Source organism: Ailuropoda melanoleuca, chromosome 6 (assembly GCF_002007445.2).
Source record: "Ailuropoda melanoleuca isolate Jingjing chromosome 6, ASM200744v2, whole genome shotgun sequence".
Taxonomy (NCBI): domain Eukaryota; kingdom Metazoa; phylum Chordata; class Mammalia; order Carnivora; family Ursidae; genus Ailuropoda; species Ailuropoda melanoleuca.
This window is the reverse complement of record NC_048223.1, coordinates 20,681,632-20,705,348: the sequence shown is the minus strand read 5'-3', so window position 1 is coordinate 20,705,348 and position 23,717 is coordinate 20,681,632. Positions and strand designations below refer to the sequence as shown.

At 40.9% G+C, this 23,717-nt stretch overlaps 1 long non-coding RNA gene across 1 annotated transcript; it reads right to left on the bottom strand.

The window, feature by feature from the left end:
- Positions 1-1,749: 1,749 nt before the first annotated feature.
- Positions 1,750-17,788, bottom strand: LOC117802639. Its single transcript, XR_004626016.1, has 2 exons — positions 17,533-17,788; positions 1,750-2,817 (listed from the first exon to the last, which is right to left on the bottom strand). It is a non-coding gene; the product is annotated as an uncharacterized LOC117802639 (long non-coding RNA).
- Between the last annotated feature and the right edge of the window lie 5,929 nt (positions 17,789-23,717).

Genomic DNA, 23,717 nt, shown 5'->3' with positions numbered 1-23,717 from the left:
CTAGTGAGTAAGCGTATTCACATTCAAGAAGGTCTCTCTTCTCGTCACTGGAGGACCAGCCCCCAAATTCCCTACCCTGCTGATGTCCTGAGTTCCCATTGCCGTGGCCTTCCCAAGACACGGCGAGAGTGTAAGGGCACCGGCCTGGCTGCCCAGCTGGTTTTGGGTGCAGCTGTTCACGGTGGCCACACGGCGATGTGTGCGCTGAGCCTTCCTTTGGCCCAACCAGCTCTGTCTGCCCTGCAGTGTTCATAATAATAGCTGTCATTCCTACTGGTGATAACAATAACTCTCCGAACAGAGCAAGAATCTCCCTAGTGATAATTACAAGAATCCCAAGAATTCCAAACTAAAATAACAACAGAATTTCAGGTTTTAATCCTAACAGGCTGGAAATGAAATGCGGGCCTAGAAGTTGGGGGAACCGAGGCATTGCCTACATAGTGGTCACAAAACCAGTATTTCTCCCTCGTGTTGGAAATCAGGCCGAGAGCAGATTTCAGGCTGCTATTGTGACTGAAATTTGATGACAATAAAACATTTTTACTCTATCAGAAGCAGTTTTCAGAAGATTCATTGTATTGAAATGTTTTAAAAATTCCTACAGTTTCCTGTTACGGCAGGGAAAACGGAAGAGGTGTCGAAATCAGGGCAAGTCAGGTTAAGCAGAAGGTGTACCTGAGAAATTCACATTTCTTCTTCCGTGTTTAGGACATGACCTGTACCCTTCTTGCGTGCTCTTGCTTTAAAATAATCACAGATATAACTACATCAATTTAATAGAGTAAATAATGCTAACTGAGGTTTGAAAAATAATTCTAGCTACTTTTTTACTTCCCAGCATCTGATACTATACAAAACACAAACTGGATAATGCCAGTTAACAGCCTTAAAAAGGTCAAAATAGATATATTGAGAAATGTTAAATTACTTTTAAGGGCATATTAAATTCCTACTTTCACCTCTCCTTCCTCCTTGTTTTCCTTCTCCTCTTGTAGCAAAGGTATTAAAACAGACTAAATGGGGAAAAAATCAGGAAGTAAGGAGAAATTAGTTAAGCAAGGAGCCTGGATAAAGGATGAAATATCGAAATTAGTTGTGAACACACACAAACACACATGGTTTTACAGTCTACTTTTTGCTTCTTCAAAAAAATCCAATTCTCTAAAATGACTCCCTATGCTGTTTTTTTCGCCCTTTACAACTTATAAACATGCATACTTGTGTTTCTTGCCTTTAAATCTTTAACAGTCACTCCTAAACAGACGAGAGTCATTTAAGAAACAGGTTAAAGTGTGGATTTCAGAATTCCACTTGCCTAGTCGTTCTGATTTAGTAGGCTTGCGATCGGGCACAGAAATACACATTGTTTTCACAAGCACATCTGGGGGCCTATGAGGCCGGTGGATCAGGAACTTCAGCTTTGAGAAACACATTGGCCTAAAGCCAAAAAAAGACACCTCGAGTCTTGAGCAGGCCAGCAACTGGTGGAGACAAACTTCAGCGGACAATAGACAATGAACTAATTAACAACGCCGAATATGTTACATGTGCATCTTTCTGATGACATGAGTAATTAGAAACCATGATATGGGGCGCCCGGGTGGCTCAGTTGGTTAAGTGTCCGACTCTTGATCTTGGCTCAGGTCATGATCTCAGGGACATGAGTTCAAGCACCACATTGGGCTCCATGCTGGGTGTGGAGCCGACTTAAAACAAAACAAAACAAAAAACAAAACAAAACCATTGTGACCACTGACATTCTTTTAATAAAAGGGTTACAGAGTCTACAACCCCAGGGATAAAGCCGTAGACAAAAATGAACGTGCACATCGAGGGGAAGGTTTGAGAGCATCAGTTTTTTGGGGTTTTTTTGTTGTTTTTTTAATTATCTTTCAAAGTCTGGGATTTATGAATCCTTCACTGGTTTTTACCAATTACTTCTCATCAAGTTTTATGAGATAGAAGTATTTCCAGGAAACACACCTGGGAAGAGCTATTTAATGCCAAAGAACAGTTTTCCTCAGTCCACATACGGCCTTTCTCTTAGAAACAGGAAATGGCTTTCTCTTGCAAAGATGAGTACCGTTCAAAGGATTCATGTTTTGCCTCAATTCAAAACTCATACTAAATTTGGCAAGCTGTGGTACCCGTGGAAGGGAAAGAAATTTATATTACAGTCGATAGTGCTGAATGTCTTTTTGAAATAATTTGAGTAATGCACACTCATATTAATCTTTAAAGACTCTTTAATGAGGCATTTCCCAAGAAGTTTTGATGATAATCTGTGGAGGACTGATTGGTAGTATTTACGTACTTGTGAGGGACCACAAAGTAAGATTCGTGTGAATGAGTTACTTCCTATTAAATAAATGACTCTTCTTTCACATGTGTAATAATACTTAGACTTCACTTTTTTTCCCTCTGCTCTCCCCAAGAAGTTTCTTTCTCTCCTGTCATTTGTTGTTGTTGTGGTGAAGTTATTTTTCTTGACGAGTTCCACCTACTCACTGTTAACCTGAAGGTCTTTTCCACTGTAGACACGCTGTGAATGCGCAAAAAGGAAGCTTGTTATCGCAAGATCAGCAACTCAAATTACAGCGTGATCAGAAGTGACATCACTGTGTGGTTTCATTAATGATATTAGAGGAGAACAAACTAATTTCGGTCATTCTTTTAGTGTTGCAAAACTATGCATCTTGGCTCCTTCCGTCCCATTCTTCCATCGCTCCCTGAATTGTACCAGGGATTTCTTCTTAGGACCTCTTTTTCTTCTTTATTCCAATCCATTGTGAGTGTGCAAATCTCCTCATTCAGCTCGTGTAGAACAGAGCAGAAACAAAACAAAACAAAGCACATTAACACTATTGACCTGATAACTTTCTTTTCCCAGAATAAGATCTGAAGAGAATTCAAGAAAACCACAGATACTAGAACTGATGAAGTCTACTTCCTGTGAATTTGTGTGGCTTGCTCATCAAGTCATATCCCCTTTTTAATTCTTATTCTTTATTCTGTAGTCACAGTATTTCTGCAATTGTCTATGGACCCTGCTTACCACAAACCATGATTATCATATGTGAGAACCTTGGCCCAGTTCTAGTCCTACAGCAACAAAGACCTGTACCCTGGACTGCCGTTTCACCTATGCTCCCGTTTGAGCTCTCGGTGGTAATGAAACTCTTGGTTTGAAAGAGATGTGATCGGGGGGAAATCTGCCTTGGCTCGAACTAGTCAAACTCTCTGCTTTACTTTTACAGTGACGAAATTCTGTGCGCATGCGTGTGTTTCGGTGGATGGTAGGCTATGGGGGGAACTGATGTGTGGGGTAAATAAGGGTTCTGTAATCTCATATTATGGCAGAGGAGTTTGAAATGCTGAGAAGGGAGTCTGAATGCTCCCAATGTTTTCTGGCTTCTGGGTTTGTTTAGGGATCCTGTAGGAGATCAGATGGAGCCAGAAAGAATGCCATCAAACCAACAACCATGGCGAGTCATTTAGTCTCTCTTGGCTTCAGTTTTCTTAAGTCTACACCATAGTTTCTCAGCCTTGTCACTATTGACTTCTTGGGACAGCTAATTTTGTCATAGGGGACTGCCCTGCACCCCGTAGGATGGTTAGCAATATCCCTGGCCTCTACTCGCTAGACGCCAGTAGCACCCCCAGTTGTGACAGCCCCTAGACACTGCCAAATAGACCTTGAGGAAGGGGCTCCACGGAGAACCAATGGCCTAAAATAAAACAGTTAGAATTTATGATAGCTTTCTATTCTAAGATTCCACAAGTATAACTTTCCATGACTCTAGATCCATAGCTGATCTGTTGATGCCAAAGGCCTTTTTTTTTTCAACTCTACTGGCGAAATAAGTTTATATAATTAACCCAAATTGAGATTTAGTCCCAAATATTTGTCAAGAGCTTATCTTATGGCTTAACAATAGTGGCAGTATTTGTTGGCCACTTACTACATTAAAGTGCTTTCAGTGAGATCTCTCATTTATGGGGTAAAGTTGAAGGAAGTATAATTATTAGCTCCAACTTAGACAGAAGGCAAACTAAGGTGTAGGGACATTAAGCAACTTGCCTAAGGTCTCACTGCTAGTAAATGGGGGAACAGAAGATCTATCTGCCCTAAAATTGCTGAATTTTGCCATTATTTTCTATTGCTTCAGCAGCATTTTGCCAGGCATTATTTAAGCTTTTAATATGAACAGATTGACGCCTTGTCTCATGGTACCTATAAGGAGGTATAATTACTATCCTCTTTTTTTATATGTGGGGAAAGAAAAAGGTCAGAAAGAGGCTACGTAACTTGCCCGAGGTCACACAGCTAGTAGGTGGCAAAGCTGAGATTTCACTTCAGTTGGCGAGCCCAGCCATGACTCTCTTTTGCCTTTCAACACAAAAAGCTGCAGTACTAGACCTTGACACCCTATGAGTCAATGCACGTGAGTATTCTTTTGGTGTTGTTCAATATTTAGTGAGACTTTATAAATGGTGGGAGATGTCATCCATCTTTTTTCTGTAAAGGAGTTGGTGCTATAGAATAACACAGAAATTACACTTGTTATCATAAGAAAAGATTTTTTATGCACTGTTACATAGAAGAAGAGATTTGACCCGCACTCCTCCCACTCAATCAAAGGGTGAGACATTTGAACCACCCTCAGTGGCAATGCTATCCAAAGTCTGACCAATAGCCATCCAGGTACTCCCTCATCATGCCTTATTGAGCATTCCCAATGTCCTCCACATACATGCTGGGGAAACATCCACAGACAACATATGATTCCTGAAAAGTTCAAATATTAAGAGAAGTCCACACTAATGACATTTATAGAGGGACAGAAGAATCACAGGTAAGAGAGCCAATTTTTCTAATTTGGAAAGAGCCCAACCAGGACAATCTCCCAAAGGAAGGAGACCCTTGAGTGATTGTAAAGGGTCATCAGATATCCCAGTTGGAGAGACAAGTAATGTGGTGTAAATAAAGGTAGCAATTTCAGAGAAAGAAATGTTGTCAATTAGGGCTGGAGAAAGAGGACTGCAGAAAATGAGAAGGCCAGGAAAAATAGATTAGGGTAAGAAAGAGACTTGAATTTCATCCTAGGATGACTGGGCTTTTTTTTTTTTTTTTTTGGTGAGTGACATGGACTCATCAAAGAGTTTTAAGCAAAGAAGTGGTAGAATCTAAAACTTGTGTTTTGAAAGTACTGCTGTTCACCTATGTAAAAAATGAATGGAGTTGACGTGTATCCAAGCATCCAGACATCAGGCATCCAAGCACCTTGCCACTGGGCAGCCAAATTTTTCTTCCTGGAGTTTACAGTTTGTCAGACAAACATGATGAACTAATGCAAAGCCAAGAACCAATTTGGCCCCAATTTTTCTGCCGCTGCTCTACCTTGGGGCTAATTAAACTATCCTACAGGAGTCCTCCTGGGACACATTTCCTTGAGCAATAAGGTCTAGGGAATGCAGTTACAGCTTAACCTTCTTTTCCCACAAAAGAAGTCTCCTGAGTTTAACTGGTCTAAAAACTCGTCGTGTGGGTGGAAGTAAGAGCAGGCAGTGCCAACAGCATTAATATTTTATGCCTACAAGGCAGCTTTGTAGCCAAGGTTCTCAAAGCTTTAACAAACATGCATTTTTAAAATTTCTCTATGTGGTGAAAACACGGGGAATTAGAGATAATGACTGAACTTGTGGTGGTCTCAGTCTTAAAACAGAACCTGGAATTGGACACCCCTCTCCCTCTTTGTGCTGTTCCTGGACTCGAGATGAATCCACACTGGGTGGAGGTGGACCCCTAACTAGAGAAGTGGAATATTTTGAAAGAGATGTTCTAAATGCGTAGGTCTTTATGGCAACATTGGTAAGTAGCTGTGTTGGGAAAGTATTCCCAGCTCGATGGCTACAAAGGACAACAAGGGATCCACACGAGCCACACAAATAAGCGAGGCCAGTGTAAAAATGGCAGCCATCCCATGAGGAGAAGTAGCTCCACAAGTTCCCCATCTGGGTTTCCTTCCCACCTTGCAATGACCGTCAGCTGGGAGGGAAAAGGCGCATGGATATGCATTTGCTTCTTAAACAAACCATGATCATGTCAGAAGTCAATGAAAAAGACATACAGTGCCTGAGAATTTTTCAATGTAGGCAGACTTAATACAACCTTTTTCACGGATACCGCGAGTAGATTTTTTCACTGTCAACTGCGAGAACTCTACCAAACTCTTCCCCCAACCTAACTCCCGGTAGAGCTAGTACGCTCCTCACCCGTAACTATGGCTTACTTATTTGTATGTGGCTCTTTTTCCTGGGCAACATTCGTATGAAGAGGGGCCCTGTTATGTACCTCGAAGCAGGTCCTGGCAGTTCAGTCATAGCTGGACCCTCTGCTCCATTCGATTGGACTACAACTCGTCTTACCTTACTCGTGTGGTCCGAGGAATGGAAGCAGTGTGCAGCTTCCTTCTCACAACTGTGTCTTGTCTTTCCCAAGGTCCTCCAGAATCCTCCTGAATTCTCTGACTTAACATGCTATCTACTAAGTATGCTACTGTTATGGATCATTCTCGAGTCAACAGATCCAATACGCTACACCAGGAAAGAGGAACTTAGAAAGGAGAAGGCACAATCTTCCTCCCAGCTGCCATTTTATAGAAGTCAGTGGGTAGAATTGTTCTGCCTGGGACTTCAGTTCACCGAAGCCATTCCCCATAGGTTCCATGGCCCTCAGCCAAGCAAGTAGTCCTCTTTGTTACCCCCGTTCTTTCCCCAGGAATGATGGGGTAGAGAATGGGGAAACCAGGGGAAAGGTTATATTTCCTGCCAGGATAACAAACACCTCTTTATAGCTAGAACAGCAATTCCATTTTGTGTTGTGGGATGTTTATATCAATAAGACATTTGGATGAACTATAGTTATCATCTCAAGAGGTAGTGAAACCCATTGAGCTTTAAACAGAGCTCTATCAGTAACCAGATGAGTGATTTTTAAACAAAGCAATCATGTCAGCTTTCTGGGCCTAGGTTTTCTCACTTGAGAAATGAAGGGGTTAGACTAGAAAATGAGCTTTAAGACAAAGAATCATGACTCCAGCCATCCATAATGCTCTACTGGCTTTAACGTTTTGGGGTCACTGCCTTCCTTTGAGAATCTAACAAAAACTGTGGGGGAAAAAAGGGAATACTTCAGAAATTTTGGAAATAATCCAGGGGATTCACAGACGTTTTCTGCTCACCTGACCTCAATCCATTTCCCTACTCCAGAAACCGCTCCTCTACTGCTCTGTAAGAAGGGGAAATTTTTTGATGTGCCTGCAATGGGCATATAACAGATACTCAGAAATGCTCCTTGAGGGATTGAAGTCTATCCCATGATCTATATGCTCTCTATCTTCACAAATGCAGTCTTATGTCACACCATCATCCCTCAAGATAAATTATTTATTAAATATCCACTTGCATTATCTGCAAACTAAATGGCATTATTAAATTCTGGTTCATACTCCATAGAAGCTAGACTAAGATTGTAGAGAAGTGAGAATGATCCAGAAACCAACCCATCAGTCACTCCACTAATCACCAGGGCTTCTTCAGCTGCTTAGGCTAGCATGTAATCACTCATCAAGTTCTGTATTTATTCAGAGAGGATGGTCTCCCCAAAGAAAGAAGGGCATTTTTATTTTTGTTTATTTATTTTTTGAAAGATTTATTTGTTTTTTTATTTGACAGAGAGAGAGAGAGACAGCCAGCGAGAGAGGGAACACAAGCAGTAGGAGTGGGAGAAGAAGAAACAGGCTCCCAGCAGAAATCCTGATGTGGGGCTCGATCCCAGAAAGCCAGGATCAAGCCCTGAGCTGAAGGCAGATGCTTAACAACTGAGTCACCCAGGAGCCCCGAGAAGGGCATTTTTAAATTCAAGTATATCTGAGCAGATTCCCTCAAGGACCCCAAATGAAATCTCTACTCAAGTTTGGTACAGATTTCCAGAAGGCTTTATAATGATATCTAACTCATTCAAATTAATTGGGCCTCTTCAGGAGATGATGACATCTTATTTATTTTCCTAATTTTTTTATTGTTTTTATTACCTTATTATTTTTATTACCTTTATTATCTTGAATAATCTTAATGGAATCCAGTATCATTTGAGAAAAAAAGTGTAAACCTCCTAAAATATTCAGCACAAGTAATAAGGAATCAGAGGTTTTGCCCATGGATTAAAAATCGGCTGTCACTGTAGCATCTGATTATAGTTATGATCCTGTTTATAGCAGGTGGTTTGGGTGGAAATTTCCACTTTTTTTTTTTTTTTTTTTAGCAGTACCAATAATACCAGCTAAATGCTACCCTGATTTCTCATTACCAAAGCTTGGCTTTTGACTCATCTCAGAATAATCTGGCATAATTTGTGTATTATATGGCTGCACTCCAAACTCCGTCTGCCTGGTGTAGTATGGTAAGCTAATCCAAAACATCTGTCCTGCACTTTGTGTTCAAAATCCCTAAGAGAGGATATAGAATAATGGAAAATAGATCTTCCTTTTGTGCTTTAGCTATTCAAAACTAGGCCCTTAAACAAACATTCAGAAACAAATTTGTGTTCTATAAATGGATTCCAAACACATGTTGAAATAAATAAGTGCGCAGAGCCTTTCTCCAGGACCCACACACCTGGAAACAGGCTAGTCAGCCAATCCATCTTCCAGATTCACTAAATTCTCCTTATTCAGAAGATGTTGGTAGTGGTTGGCATGAATTTTGGCCCCTCATGAGCGGGATGCCTGGTGTTCGCGCCCTTGTACACCCACGCTCCTCACACGTTAACTCTACGCTGGGACATGTGACTTGCTTTGGCCAATGAGACGTTAGCAAGCTCGATGCAAGCAGAGATTTGGAAAGTGCTTACGTACTAAATCTTATCTTGGAATATCTCATCTTGGAAGTCCCTTGCTGTTCTGAAAGTAGCTTGGTCTGACTACTGATCGGTGAGAGGCCGTGTAGAGAGAGGCCCTGGCAGAAGAGAGCTTGTCTTGAAAGTCCCAGCCCTCAGCACAGCTCCCCCGAATGAATGCAGCCAAATAAGTGACCTCAGCTATACTACGGAGAATAGAAAACTGCCCGGCTGAGCCCAGTCAACCCACAGAATCAGAAATAACAATAAAAATAATAAATCATTATTGTTTTAAACCTCAAGGTAAAGATATAAAGATTTATAATGTTATATAGTTTTAACCCCACATTTCAGTTAATACAAAAAATATATATGTTTATATCATGCATATATATATATATGTATATATATATATATATAAAACAAGATATATCTATAAGATGTAATGGTGATATGAATAGTAGTTCTTGTCATTGTTTTTATTATTCACATAGGCTTTAAACTCTAATCCCCATCGTAGGCAGGAAAGACAAATTGTCAAGTGTAAATTGTGCTTAAATTAACATCTCTTTTCCAAAAGTATATTTCTCTATATTTGTACTCAAAATAAATAAAAGCACTGACTAAGACTTATAAAATTCTAAAGTATTAAGAGATAAATGTTTATTAATTGCCTGTGCTAAAGGCTAACGACATTAAGTACACAAATACATGTTAAAATTGAACTATAAACCAAAGCATATTATATTACTTTGAAAACTTATTTTTCTTGTTGAAGGACTGTAGGCTTAAACTACTCTTTTTGGTCTCTACCAAACCAATTAGTTTAGTTGATAAATCAGGTATTTTTTCTACTTTCGTTCAAACTTAATTAGAAACTAACCAATTACTAAATTTTATCTAGTATTGTTTCAATAATAATTACCACTTATTTTGTGATTATTAAATGTTAGGAATTCTGCTCATAACTTTGCATAGATTAACTGATCAGCACAACCTGCAAAGTGGATAGATTATTCTTCCTACATTTGGAGGAGAAACAAAGATCAGAAGGAAATTTTCCAAAGTCATAAAACATATATGTGAGAGAGCCACTTCCAAATGATTGGTTGGGAAGCCTCATTCCTATAATTCTTTAACCCAAGGACCAGAAAACTTTTTCTGTAAAGTGCTAGAGATTAGTAAATATTTTTAGTTTTGCAGTGCTAGAGATCAGCAGAGTTTTGCAGTTCATACAACTCTAGGCTGCCATTATAGCACAAAAGCAGTCAAAGGCAATAAATAAATGGAGTATGCCTGTGTTCCAATAAAGTTTTATTTATAAAAACAAGTGGTAGGCTATATTTAGCTTGCACCTATAGTTGTTTTTTGGTTTTTTTTTTTTTTTAAGATTTTATTTATTTATTTGAGAGATAGAGCTTGAGTTGGGGGTAGGGAGAAGAGGAGAGGAAGGAGCAGAGGAAGAGAGAGAAGTAGCCCAGTATGGGGCTTGATGCGGGCCTCAATCCCAGGACTCTGGAATCATGATCTGAGCTGTAGGCAGACACTTAACTGACTCAGCCCCCCAGTCGCCCCACACCGATAGTTTTAAAACTTGCAACCCACTGTTCCCACAGCTTCCCAAACCAATAATGATCAAATGTGAGCTCAAATCAGAATCACTCAGTGGGCTTGTTAAAACAGATTTTTGGGCCCTTCCCCCAGAGTTTCTGGTTCAGTAGGTCTAGGATATGTCCAAGAATTTGCATTTCTGTCAGGTTCCAAGCTGATCCAATGTTATGGGGACAGGGCACATACTTTGAGAACCATTGCTGTGAGTATGCGGGACTTCAGTTGCTGACTCTAAGGGAGAGCAGCGTTCTGAAAACCTACATCTACTTTGCTACATTTTTAGTGAACTCAAGCGCCCTGAGATGGTAATTTTAATCAAATTGTTGTCTTTGTTTCCTCTTTCTCATTGTTTTATTGTGGGTCCACGAGGAGCTGGAGGGAGGAGCTATGAGGAGAGTTATAGTGAAGGTTGAACATAGATTGACAGCACCTGTCTCCACCGCCTACTCCATTCCTTTGCGCCTGTCCCTTCTCCATCTTTCAAAAATGAAAGACTTGTGACAAGTTTTAATCTTGTCTTAGACAAGACTCAGACATATGCATACAGGTAACCACATATTTGCGTATGATATTTGATGTGAACTTTGAAGGTTATGGACTTAGGATAACATAACCTTACAGAATAACCAACTGAGCTCTCTCCAGAGGTGACAAAATGCAATAAGTTCTGTTGGAGTGAGCCAAGAGACAGAAGAAACAGCGATTTTTCCGAGCGCCTTACTGAGTGTAAATGTGGAAAAAAAAGAACATTCACTACACACGATATCGGAGCCAAGTGGTGGCCTTCCACAGAATTAACCTTCGTCATTTCTTCATTTTTCACAATGATGCTATAGTTTAGAAGATTTCATCACAGGGTAGTTAAAAGCAAAGACTCCTGAGTCATAACACCCATGTGAATTCCAGGTCTTTACTTGCTGTATCTGTGAACTTGGGCATGATTTTACCCCTTCTTCTCTTCCTCTGCAAAACAGGATGTTGACTGCACCTCCTTTGAAGGTTAAATGAGGGCTAAACAAGTTAATATGTGGACAGAGACCGATTACATGGTAAATACTTATTAAGATGGCACATACCGTTGAATACATTTTATAATTGAGGCGACTGAGAGTGAGAGAGATGGACTGTTGCATTCAGGGCGATTTTACATGTGTACTAATCACCAAAACAAGCTTTGAACCTGGCTGTGGCTGATTCCAAAGCTTTGGCTCCTGAGGGAATGGAAACATAAGCCAAATAAAAGGAGCATCCAGTCCCTTTTAACAGGACAACAGGCTTAGGAACACACACCAAAGATAATCCCAGTAACCAGAAACACAGAGAACTGTCCAGGTATATAGGTTCAGAGAAGAGCGGCTTCTGTGAGAGTGGACAAGAAGGAAGAGTTGGGGTAAAGCCATGTCTGCGTGAGGTGAGGAGAGGGCATTGTGGTAAACACGAGAGACGACGGCCTTGGGTATAAGCAAGGTCATTGGAAGCAAGAGAATCTTCCTGTGGCAAAATTAAGGCCACAGACTTAGGATGACCTCCTCCCAAACACACACACACCCACACATAAACACCCTGCAAATAAAAAGAAAGAAAATCCCTAAATTAAAAAAAAAAACCCAAAACAATAAATAAATCATTTGTTCAAACATGGAATAGAAAATATTATCAAAATAATTTTCTATTCATCAATAATGATAAATGGGAAAAAAAAACCATTATTCCTTCATCATTGCTCCTCCCAGACTCTAGTTATTTAGCTAAGTAGGGCAGAGGGGAAGGAGTGCCTGAGGTAGCTGGGAAAATATTAAAGAAAAAATTTTTGTGAAAATAATTTTACAAGCCCTTCTGTTTTCCAACAAGGGGCATATCTGTCCCCGGAGCCTTGCAGCTGTGCCTCGCACAGAGCGAGCTATTAGGTTTACAGCTCCCAGAAAATAGCTTCACACAGCTCTGATTGCACGGGGCCCTCTGAGGTCCTGCTGCAGGTTTGGTTTGGTTTCACAGTGATTTTATATTTCCTGTTCAAGGTTTTATTAGTTTTATATAGATACATAAGCATGAGGGGTCAAGGGGGAGGGAGAAACACAAGACAATGGAATGGAAGTTTTAAGCTGTCATAGGAGTTTAAGGGAATAAGATGTTGCTCAAATCGTGGGAGGCTGGGGCTGAAGTCTGGATATTCAGGCCTGGATCGAAGCAAGATTTGGTGCCAAAAATCCATGCAGAGTGGACCCTTTGCACCTCCCAACTTGCACTCCCTTCCCCTACTTCTAGGCATGAGGACTAGCTCGCCAAAGCAGTTTCATTGCTGTAGATGTTAGGAACAGAGAAAAAAACACACGTATAGACCAAGGTCATTCTAAGCCTATTTGAGCTGGCGATTAAGTGCGTGGGCTCGGCAGCCAGACTGCCTAGGTGTGAGTCCATCCTCTCCTCACGTAGCCGTGGGATTTTGGACACCAGTGTCCTCATCCCTCATCTGTGAAGTGAGGACAACAGTAGAACTTAACCCATATGGTTGTATGTGTCTATAAAGTCTCATTTAATAATAAATGAGAATCAAGGGAAAAACTATGATAAATGAAAAATTTATATGTGTATATATATATTTAGAAAAGTAGCAGGCATACAGTAAATGAGATATATAATAAAGTATATGATAAAATACTTAGTACTGCCATAGTCTCAATAAATGTTCTCTCTCAGTATTATGTTTGTTACTATTATTAGTTTTGCTTTAATGAAGTATTGATTTCCATAACTAATTTGCTTCGTGTCAGTTTCCTTAAGTGCTGTCGTATAAGCTTCTAGCCCATTGCACTTGGGTCATGGTTGAACCATACAGGTAGTGGGTGTACGTTTATCTGTGGCGATTCTGACTTAGTAGATCTTTGGTGGGACCAAGGCTTTGCATTGCTGCTGGTCTATCAACCCGACCTTGAGTCACAGGGAATCTAGGAACGAGCACTTATCTGGGAGGCAGACAACCCAGGCACATGCTTGTTCCATTGTTGAATTCAAGTGGTCTTTTTAAAAAAGATTTATTTATTTATTTTGAGAGAGAGAAGAGAGAGTACGTGCATGCGAGTTGGAGAGGGGCAGAGGGAAAGAATCTCAAGCAGACTCCCTGCTAAGCGGGGAGCCCAACCCAGGGCTCAGTCTCACGACACTGAGATCATGACCTGAGCTGAAATTAAGAGTGGAACACTCAACCGACTGAGCCACCCAGGAGCCCCTCAATTTATTTTATAAAATTCACTCATTTTCTTCCCCCTGTCAGCTTGTCAAGTGAGCACTGGGAAGATGTGTAAGAACTGCAGGACTTGTATTGAGGAATACAAAGGGGACTGAGGCATGACACTCCAGCTCACAAAGGACGTACCATGTAACGGTGCAGGATGAGACACGTGACCACAAATGAATGCCATCCAAGATAGCAAGTGGAAAATGCAAGTGTTCCCTCAACTGGAAGAAATCAGGCCAAGTAACACACTTAACATTGCTTTGCCACAATTTGTCCCCCTGCAAAATGGAACTAAATTTCTTTCCACCTGGCTCTTAAGACTATATGAAGGGCATAATAAGCCCCTGAAGATAAAAGTGTTGTTGCAAGCAGCATCCTATGTAATTGTTACTGATATCAGCAAAAAAAAAAAAAAAATCAATATTCTGGTTATGAATAGGTAGGTAACCCATTTGGGGTGATTCTACTTATTATTCTGTATAATTCTTTTTGTTTTTTAAAGATTTTATTTATTTATTCGACAGAGATAGAGACAGCCAGCGAGAGAGGGAACACAAGCAGGGGGAGTGGGAGAGGAAGAAGCAGGCTCATAGCAGAAGAGCCTGATGTGGGGCTTGATCCCATAACGCCAGGATCACGCCCTGAGCTGAAGGCAGACACTTAACCGCTGTGCCACCCACGTGCCCCTTATTCTATATAATTCTTAGCATCAGACGGTCACTTAATATAACAGAAACAAAATGGCTCCCTTGACTGACTTCACAACCATGGAGCAAATGCTTTTCACACTGGGGCAAGAGGACCACATGTGGCTCTGCTTTCAGCTCATGGGCAGCATGGTAAGGTTGCGGAAGACAAGGCTCCATCTCTGTCTCTCAGTGCATGATCCTGGGTTATTAACCAGAAGGGGTTAAGAGGTAAGAAAGGGGAATCCTCTGGAGACATGGGGTCAAGTCTTCAGAGAACAGCAAGCATCTGAAACAGAATGATCAGTTGTATGCCATACTTCCCATTATGGCAATGGATAGGTATCCCATCCATCGTTTTGTCCACTTTTAGGTTTTTAGAAGGTTCCTTTTTTAGTTCTAAACAGAGTCTGCAGTTTCTGGCCACCCCAGGTCCAGACCTTCCCGTGGGGCTGCCTCACAGCTCAGCTTCTGCCTGGGCACAGTCCCACTTTCCTCCCTGCTTTCTCCACAAGTGTTGCCCTTGGGGGCGTTCCCAGATAAGCAACCTACTTGCTAATCTACATCTTTGCGTCTGCTTCTCAGGAAACACAACTTGGGATGTCTCTCACCATACCACCCTTCAAGCTGGAGGCCCATCTAAACAAAATCAACTGCTCCCAGTCCCTTGAGCAGGCCGCGTCCTCTCAACTCTCTGTCCTTTTGTGCATGTTCTGTGTCTGTCACAGTAAGCAATACCTTGCACGCAGCAAATGTCCACTAAATAGTTGTTGCTGTTGTTGTTTTTGAATGAATATACATCCCTTTGTCTAGAAGGCATCCTCCTGGCCCTTCTTCCACTAACCTCCCTTTCCTGAGTAACTCATCCTCATCTTTTCAGATAATTCCGTCTGAAGGGCTTCTCTGCAAAGTATTTTCTTGTCCTTTCTTGGAATTGCTCTCACTCCCTTTACTCTATCAGAGATTTTTTGTTGTACTGTGTTATAGTTGTTTACTTGCCTATTTCCTTCCACCCCCACACAAACCTAGATTTTTTAGCACCTTGAAGTCATGGCTGCATTTTTTTTTTTTTACTGCTGTTTAACCAGCAAATAGTAGATGCTCAATAAGTATTTGAAAATAAAACTCAGATCAGTGATCTCCTCACAGGTCTGTGCCTTAGAATCACCTGGAGAAACGGCAGAAATATAGATTCTCATGCCTGACCTTGAACCCAGTGAATAAACTCCAGCGTTAGGGCCTATTTCTGCACTTGGGAACTAAGTCTTCAGCTTGACTATTTATTGTTTCTACCAAGAAGAGATGCTTTGAGTCATGCCTTCACTTTTTTGACATTCATTTTATCATCTATTTTTATTCAAGGCTAAGCCCTTGGTCAAGGGATACACCGACCAATGATACTTTTTCTCATATGGGAAAAGATACTGTGCATTACAAAGAACCAGTTTGGTGACTGAGCCCAAGAGTTGCAGAGGCAGGTTGCCTGGGTTGACTCCTGGTCCTGCCATTCTCCGGCTCTACAACCTCAGACAAATTGCACCCTCTCTGCGCCACACCCCCCATCCTCACCTCCAAAATGGAAACAATAACAGTCCTTACATCATGAAGTGATTGAGGGTCAGGTGAGTGAATGCATGGGAAACGTTTAGAACTGAACTTGACACGTAGGAAAATCTTAATTAATGTTAGTTATTTCTCTTACTATTATGACTACTATTTTTTATTATTGTTTTAGGAAATTACCTTCCAGAAACATGTAGTTATAAGGGAGTTATTGTATAACTGTCAACGTTTACAAGTTAGGCGAGAGAATGAATAATAAAATTCACAGTTTGAGACTTTAATCCCGAGACCTACATTATCTTCCCATAGTTAGTTGCTTTTCCATGATCTCCTGGTTCCTGGCGCCTGAAGATTTTTCTCACATTTTGTTTTTCTGTCAGGGCTTTCCGAGCGTAAACAAATGTGTTCACAGTTCACCATTCTACAAGAGACTTGGGTAAAGGATGTTTTTTATATCTCAGAGGTTTGAAATTGCACAATCCTTCAGGTGTAGCATTTCAACTGACAGTGGCCTGTTTTCTGAAAGCCAGCCTTCCATACAGACTGTAGTATATCAATTTGTCACCAGCTTGGAGATCCTGGCAGAAAACTGTGAGAATTACATACCTGTAATTTGGTTTTCTCATTATAGGGACCTTGACTGTCTGGGTGCTGTTGAGTAAGGTCATTGACACTTAACAGAGAGCAGCTGGACTGGGGAACTTGATGCCAAAACTCAGCAGCCCCTCCTCTCCCCTCCGCCCCCACATCCCTCTCTGGCAGGAAATTACACCCAAACCACAGAAAACATTGCAAATGCTTGCATCCAAAGAGTTATAATTAAGTTGATCAGCTTAAATAAAAAGGCTGTGACCTGTTTTTTTACTTTGTGTAAATAAGTCAGGTGAAATAATCCATTTTACTTGTCCCCAAAGTGTTCATCCACCTAAAGGCAAGAGAAAGCTTAGATTTCACAGGATTAATCTAAGCTAACCTTGAAAAAAAGTTTGCACGTAAAAAACTCAAAAATAATACCATGAAAATCTGTGAGCTTTTTTCTCATAAAAAAATTATTTCTCAAGGCCCCCAATCCCAGATAAAGATAATGTAGATGTTTGACCTATAAAAGGTCAGTACTATGGAAAAGATTTGAAAATCTGTCTTGCAGAAGATAAACTTGTTTTGGATCACTCCATAGGGTAGAACTAAATAAAATGGATAGAAATATATGAAGAGAGAGACTTAGGGTTAATATGAGTTTGTGGTGTAAAATGTCATTGTATAACAACAGCTGGCATCCTATTTGTTTGTAGAAAGGGTGCGATTTGCTTAGGGGTATATCCCGACAAAGGCTTGAGGGAGAAGGTGAGCATCGTAGAGAATTATGTGTGGGCAGAACATTCATCTATGTGTGGTGACCTCTCCTTTGTCCCCTCAGATTTTCCATAAAATAATTAAATCAGTACAAAGCTAATTTCTAGAGGATCTTTCAAAGGAACTGATAGAGAGGCTGGATGTTGCCTCCAAGACAATGGAAGATGGAAGAGAGGACTCACATGTGACAGCTGGAATGTCGATGGACAGACGCGTGAGGAAGTTAGTTGTCAGGAATTTGCAAAAATCATGGAGAGGGCTCTGGCCTTTCAGAGAAGTTCATGATGAGTCGGCTTGAATCCCTGAGGGACGGGAAACCCTGGCTGTCAGCTTAGTTGCATGAGAGAAAGAACATTTCTACAGTGCTCTGCCAGCTCATATAGTAACTCCCTCAGAGGTAGTAAGCCCTACTATGTTTCCTCACAGAGCTGCACTCTGGTCCCCTTGGGGACAAACGAATGAGGAAACCAAGACAACCCAAGGGGCAAAAGGTGAAGATGCAGTCTGGCTTAGCGTGCTAAGTGAACCCTCTGAAGGAGCCTCAGACTCAGCCTTGGAGGAAGACGATATCAGAGAAGGTTTCTCAGAAGAGGCAACGGTGGGGTGGGGCAGGGGGTAAATCTGAACAAATAGTGCATTCAAAATACCAGATTGGTACCGAGGGAACAGCAAGCCGTTGAGCATGGCTAACTCACAGGGGCTAACGTGAGAGGCTTGTTCTGCTGAAACAAGACTAGGAAGGTAGCCAGGGGCCATGTCACAAAGAGTTTCTGATGCCAGTCAGTCCAAAGCCTTTGGATTTTATCTTGAGGACAATGGGAAGCCATTGAAAACTATGAAACAGGGGAGTAGTGTGATTATATTTGGGGACAGGACAAACTATGTCAAGAGTCTCTAGGCAACTATTTGTTTTACATAGTTTAGACATTTACTCGCCCAAACGTCCTCCTCCTACTCCAAGAACTCGTGTTTTCCCCAAGACCCACCTTCCCTCTGAGATCGTATTTGATAATACTAATCCCCTTCTTTGATCCCGTAGCATTTGTTTTTTGGTCCTGTTACCACTTCCCTCCTTGCGCGTTTTTTTTTCCCCCAATGTAAGCATTCTTCAAGTGTCATTTTGTATCCAAGTCTTTGTAAGTCATTCAGGCTAGAAATTCACATGCCTACAGGAGACAGACAGATACGGTAAATGACTAAAGCAAACCAGGGTATAATAGACATCCGTTTGTGTGATAAACATGTAGCGATACAATTGACCCTTGAACGAGGCGGGGGGTAGAGTCGCCAACCCCTTCACAGTGGAACAGTTATCCACGTATAACTTTTGGCTCTCCCCAAACTTAACTACCCATAGCCTACTGTTGTTCAGAAAGCTTACTGATCGAGGCGCCTGGATGGCACAGAGGTTAAGCATCTGCCTTCGGCTCAGGGCGTGATCCCGTCATTATGGGATCGAGCCCCACGTCAGGTTCCTCAGCTTCCTCTCCCACTCCCCTGCTTGTGTTCCCTCTCTCGCTGGCTGTCTCTATCTCTGTCTAATAAATAAATAAAATCTTTTTTAAAAAAAGAAAGCTTACTGATCACATAAAGTCAATTAACATGTATTTTGTATGTTATGTGTATTATATACTGTATTCCCACCACAAAGTAAGCTAGAGAAAAGAAAAGGTTATGAAGAAAATCATAAAGAGAAAATACACTTACAGTGCTGTGCTGTACTTATCAAAAAAAAAAAAAATCCGTGTGTAAGAGGACATGTACACTTTAAACCCGTGTTTTTCAAAGGCCAACTATACTCTTTACTTCCAAACAAAATAAAACCCAACAATAAACAAAAACACAGGGAAGTGCCAATAGAGATGTCTGATTAACCACAGCCTGGGGGAGCAGTAGGAAGTGGCGAGGTCTGGGCCAAGTAGATAACCCATTCACTTTGATAAGATTGGCAACCTCTGCTTGATCCCAAGTGATTGGGAATATGCAGAACTGGAGGTCCAGCATCTAAGATCTTTTGGTTAAAAGAAAAAAAAAAAAAGTCCTTGGAAATTCAGATTTTATTTTTAAACAAAACTTTTTGAGTTTTATTTTTTTCCTTGGGTAGGAGATTCATCTTAACATGCATGCATTTTAAAACAGTAACAGGGTCTCAAACTGTTCTGAGCAGACATTAGACAAGCACAGAAGGTTGAAAATTCCTATTTAAAAAATGGAAATTGCAGTAAGAAATGGAGAAGTCACACACATATGGTGGGGTGGTAGTTTATCCTGCTCCCTCAAAAGTTAAATCTAAACTTCATTCACATTTTTTTATTATGATATTCTGATCTGATGCTTGGCTGTGCTGAGCGGCACTGGGCCTCTCCACAAAGATTTGGTTTTCACCTCCTAGCAAAATGGCTCTGAGCAAGGGAAAGAGGCCCCTTCAGAAGTTCCCCTCTGAAGGATCTCAGCCTCCAAAGGATCTCAGCACAACCCCTTGAGGGCCAGCTCAGTGTCCTCTTCCATTTGGAGGTACACTTCCCATGTGGCACATCTCAGAGGAGGACTAGGACCACATGACCACCCCCTGCAGACAGCTGGTAGGTGTGGGGGCAGTTGTTCGAATGTGTTCTCCCTCTGATTCCTGTGCTCAGGCTGGGCCTCTCCTCTCCACATTTCTGCCAGAAAGAGATGAGGTCTCAGGGCTTGACAGGAGCCACAGGTCTATGGAAATCCAGATTTGTAGATGAAATATCCTGATATTTAAAAGTTGACTCTAAACCTTTCCAAACACTGTAGTCCAATACCAGCATATCAGTGGGACAGACACATGACACAGACCTCCATATGACAGCCTCTGTCATACATATCTATACTGCCACGAGGTTTGGAAACTTGCTTAATAAATATAATTTGAAGACAAGGCGCTCTCACTTCTGTGATTTTTTAGCACTTTCGTCTTTGTCATTCACTTGGCTTGTACTTTGGGTTGCCTTTTACCACTATTGAACTTTCATGTTTATTTCTAATCCCCTCAAATAGATGGGACCTCCTGGACGGCAGAAACCATTCCTAGAGCGTTTTTCCGTCTCCAGTCCCTAGCATGGAAGTTTCCCTTTGTAGACAAGGCACCGTAACAACTACAAAAACTAAAACGTATTAATTGCATCCTACAGATATTATGGGTAGTGATTTATTCATATTATCTCATCTGTTTCTTTAAAAAGTGTTACAAAATAACTATGGGTCATTTTGAGTTGAAATCCAAAGGTAGGAAAGGTAAAACCTGCCTGAGCTCATGTAGTTAGTAAGGTATGGAGTTGGGACTCAAGCCTAGAAATCGGGGCTCTGGAAACACTGTTCTACTGCTAAAAACACCTGCTGATGGTGGCTGGGAGGTGGGCAGCATTAGAGACCTCGAAGAAGGTATTTCTCCCGCCTCCCTCAAACTGTGATTCCACAGTGCTCATTCTTGGATAGTTAATTCATTTCAAATAGCCTTCAACATAATAATGGCAGGGAAAAAAAAGAAACTGGAGTGATCTTTCGGCCTTACGAAGACACTTGTCAGGTAGTTATTTAAGCCATCTTTAAAGAATGATTTGTAAGCTATGGACTCACGAAAATGTGTTCTGATTTTGTCCATATTTGATTTAAGTTATATGATTTGGCTTAAGGTATGTCCTTAAATATTTTTAAAATACTAATTTTTTTAAAACCTGCACATTCATATTCGATTTGAATGTAATGGCTTCAATTATATCAAGTATTTTAAAAACACTAATAAAAAAAAGAGCCCTGCACATTCAAATGGAAATTCAACCTACTAGATGTCTCCAATGTGCTAACTAGTAGTCTCCCTGATTAACCGTATAATAAATACATGTTATATATTTGAACATAAAGTACATTTATACTAATAAAATGCCACTTTTCTCTGCTTTACATATTGGAGTTCTGTGTCAGATTTCGTTTGCATAATGCATTCTGCTCTGTGAGAAAGTTGGAAAGCCTCTTCTCTAATATATATAGCTTCTTACTAAGTCAGTCCCTGCTCTCCTGCCTAATTACACATGCCTGAATAGTCAGTAGGGGCCGATCAGTATTGTATTATATTTATGGAATCTAAGACACAATCAATTGTAAGGTGTACTATTATTTTATATACCACAAAGAAAGAAAAACACTCCCATTGAAAATTTAGCATGCAATCCTTTCTGATACCTTGGATTTTAAAAAAATTAAGTTCTCAAATCAATAAAATACAGTAATTCAGAACTTGAACTCTGAAATCAGATTACCTGGGTTTGAAATCTAGGCAGCCTACATACTCTGACCTTCAGCAAATCACTAAACCTCTATCTTCATCTGCAAAATGGGACTATTATTACAAATCTAACTCCGAGGGCTATTGTGAAGGCTAAGTAAGCAAAAAAGGGTAAGGCCAGGGGCTCGGGGTCTAGTAGGACCTTGATAAATGTCTGCTCTTGTCAGTATGGCCCCAAAGAAAGCCCTTGATTTTATGACCTGCTCGTGTAGGGTTGCTCCTGTTTGGTGCCAGGCAGAGTCCAGAAATCTACTCCTCTCCTTTTAATCTCCTTTTCAGAAGCTCTTTACTCTTAGTTAGAAGAGTGAGCACACATCTGATTGAATGGGCTTTTATCCCTAAAGGAGGAGGTTTGCCTGATGATATAAAGCTCTGTTCAGATGCCAATTTAATCTCTTCTGATGGAGAGGTTTTCGAAGCTTTTAGCCCTCCTTGGTGACCTTCATATTGCACAAATAGATTTCTCCTGCTCTTGTGTCCTACAACCCCACAGTACTTCGGAAGGATGGAGTAGGCTTTCCTTCTGAAGTGTTGGTCTTGAGTGCCGTGGTGGGAAGGTTTATTTCTATAAATGATGAAAGAGTTCAAATTTTGGAGCTTACTTTAACTGTAGATCTTTTGTTCAAAGTGAAAAAATAAAGGTTCTTGGACAATTTGAACTGTATATACTAATCATTTCATATGAAATTTTTATGTGGATAAATAGGAAAGTGGCCACTCTATTCCTCACATCCTCTCAAATGCCACCCATTCCTTTCCAACTGCCTGGTAGTTACCACCAGCCCATCATATCTCAAAGCAGATCCATGGACTTCTCCAAAACAGTTAAGTCAGTGTGGGCGAGGCTATGCTGTCATGACAAATAGAACAGAAACCTCATGTCACCAACCAGCAGAGGGCAGGTGGCTCCCCTCAGCATCTCGTGACAAAAGTATCTGAGCTCCCCCCCTTGCATGGCCACACCATCAAGCACACCTTCTAAGGTTGTTTCTGAAGGAAGAGAGACTGAGAGGTCACCTCCGATGTTTGTGGAACCAGGGCTTTCAGTGGCTTATCTCACTTCCACCCACATTCCATTAACCAGAACTCAGTCACAAGGCCCTCCAAACCTGTTGATTCTACCTAATGACATCTGAACCTTCTTCTTTTTGTTCACCCTCACTAACACTGGTCTTTTTCAGATACTCTGCATTTTTCATCTGTACAATAAAAGTAATTCCTTAAGAGGTCGATTTACTTCCTCTCTCTTTCCTACTGTCCCTGGACATACATCCCTCACACTACTGCCTACATTAACTTTCACAGACCTGATCTCATTCCCCTGATTGAAAACAATTTGTGTGCCCGGAGGATAAGGACTACGTTCCTTGGGTGAATCACAGGCACTGCCAGTTGCTAGTGTACCTGTCCAGGCTTACCTCTCATAGACTTCCTTGTGTGTAACTCTATCCAGCATACCTGGATCTCTTATTTTCCTGGAAATTTCCTTACTCTATGCCCAGTCTCACACCAGTCAATACTTTTGTCTTTTGGTGGCCTACCTGTTATTGAAGACTCCCATTGGGTGTTTCCCTCCTTCTGTTAAGCCTTTCTTGATTCACCCAGCTGGAATGAAATGATCATCCAAAGAGCTTTTAAAGCACATTTGAAAGAACTCTTATTTCACACTTATTCATTCCTCTGGGTGTTTCACGTTAACTTGACTGCTTGCTCCTTAAAGATCCGCTTAGACATGAATCCCCTTATATCCACAACAGCAGCCTCAATGTGCTGAATACAGTATGCTCAGTGCATGTTTAGTAATTTAATTTTAAAACGCTTCGTAACTATTAGAACAAAAAGATACCACAGAATTTGAAATGTAAGGTTGTTCAATATATCTTCTGCTCTAACATGACGCAAAAGCCTTGAAATCAGAGATTTGTTGTGATAATACTGAAGTAATCTTTAATCTCCTTAATTTAAAAAAGTATGTTCAAGATGGAAAACAATAAAGGGGGTTGTCATTTCTGCATGATACAGTTTGGTTCTTTACAGTCTGAAAGCTCTACTGGCTGA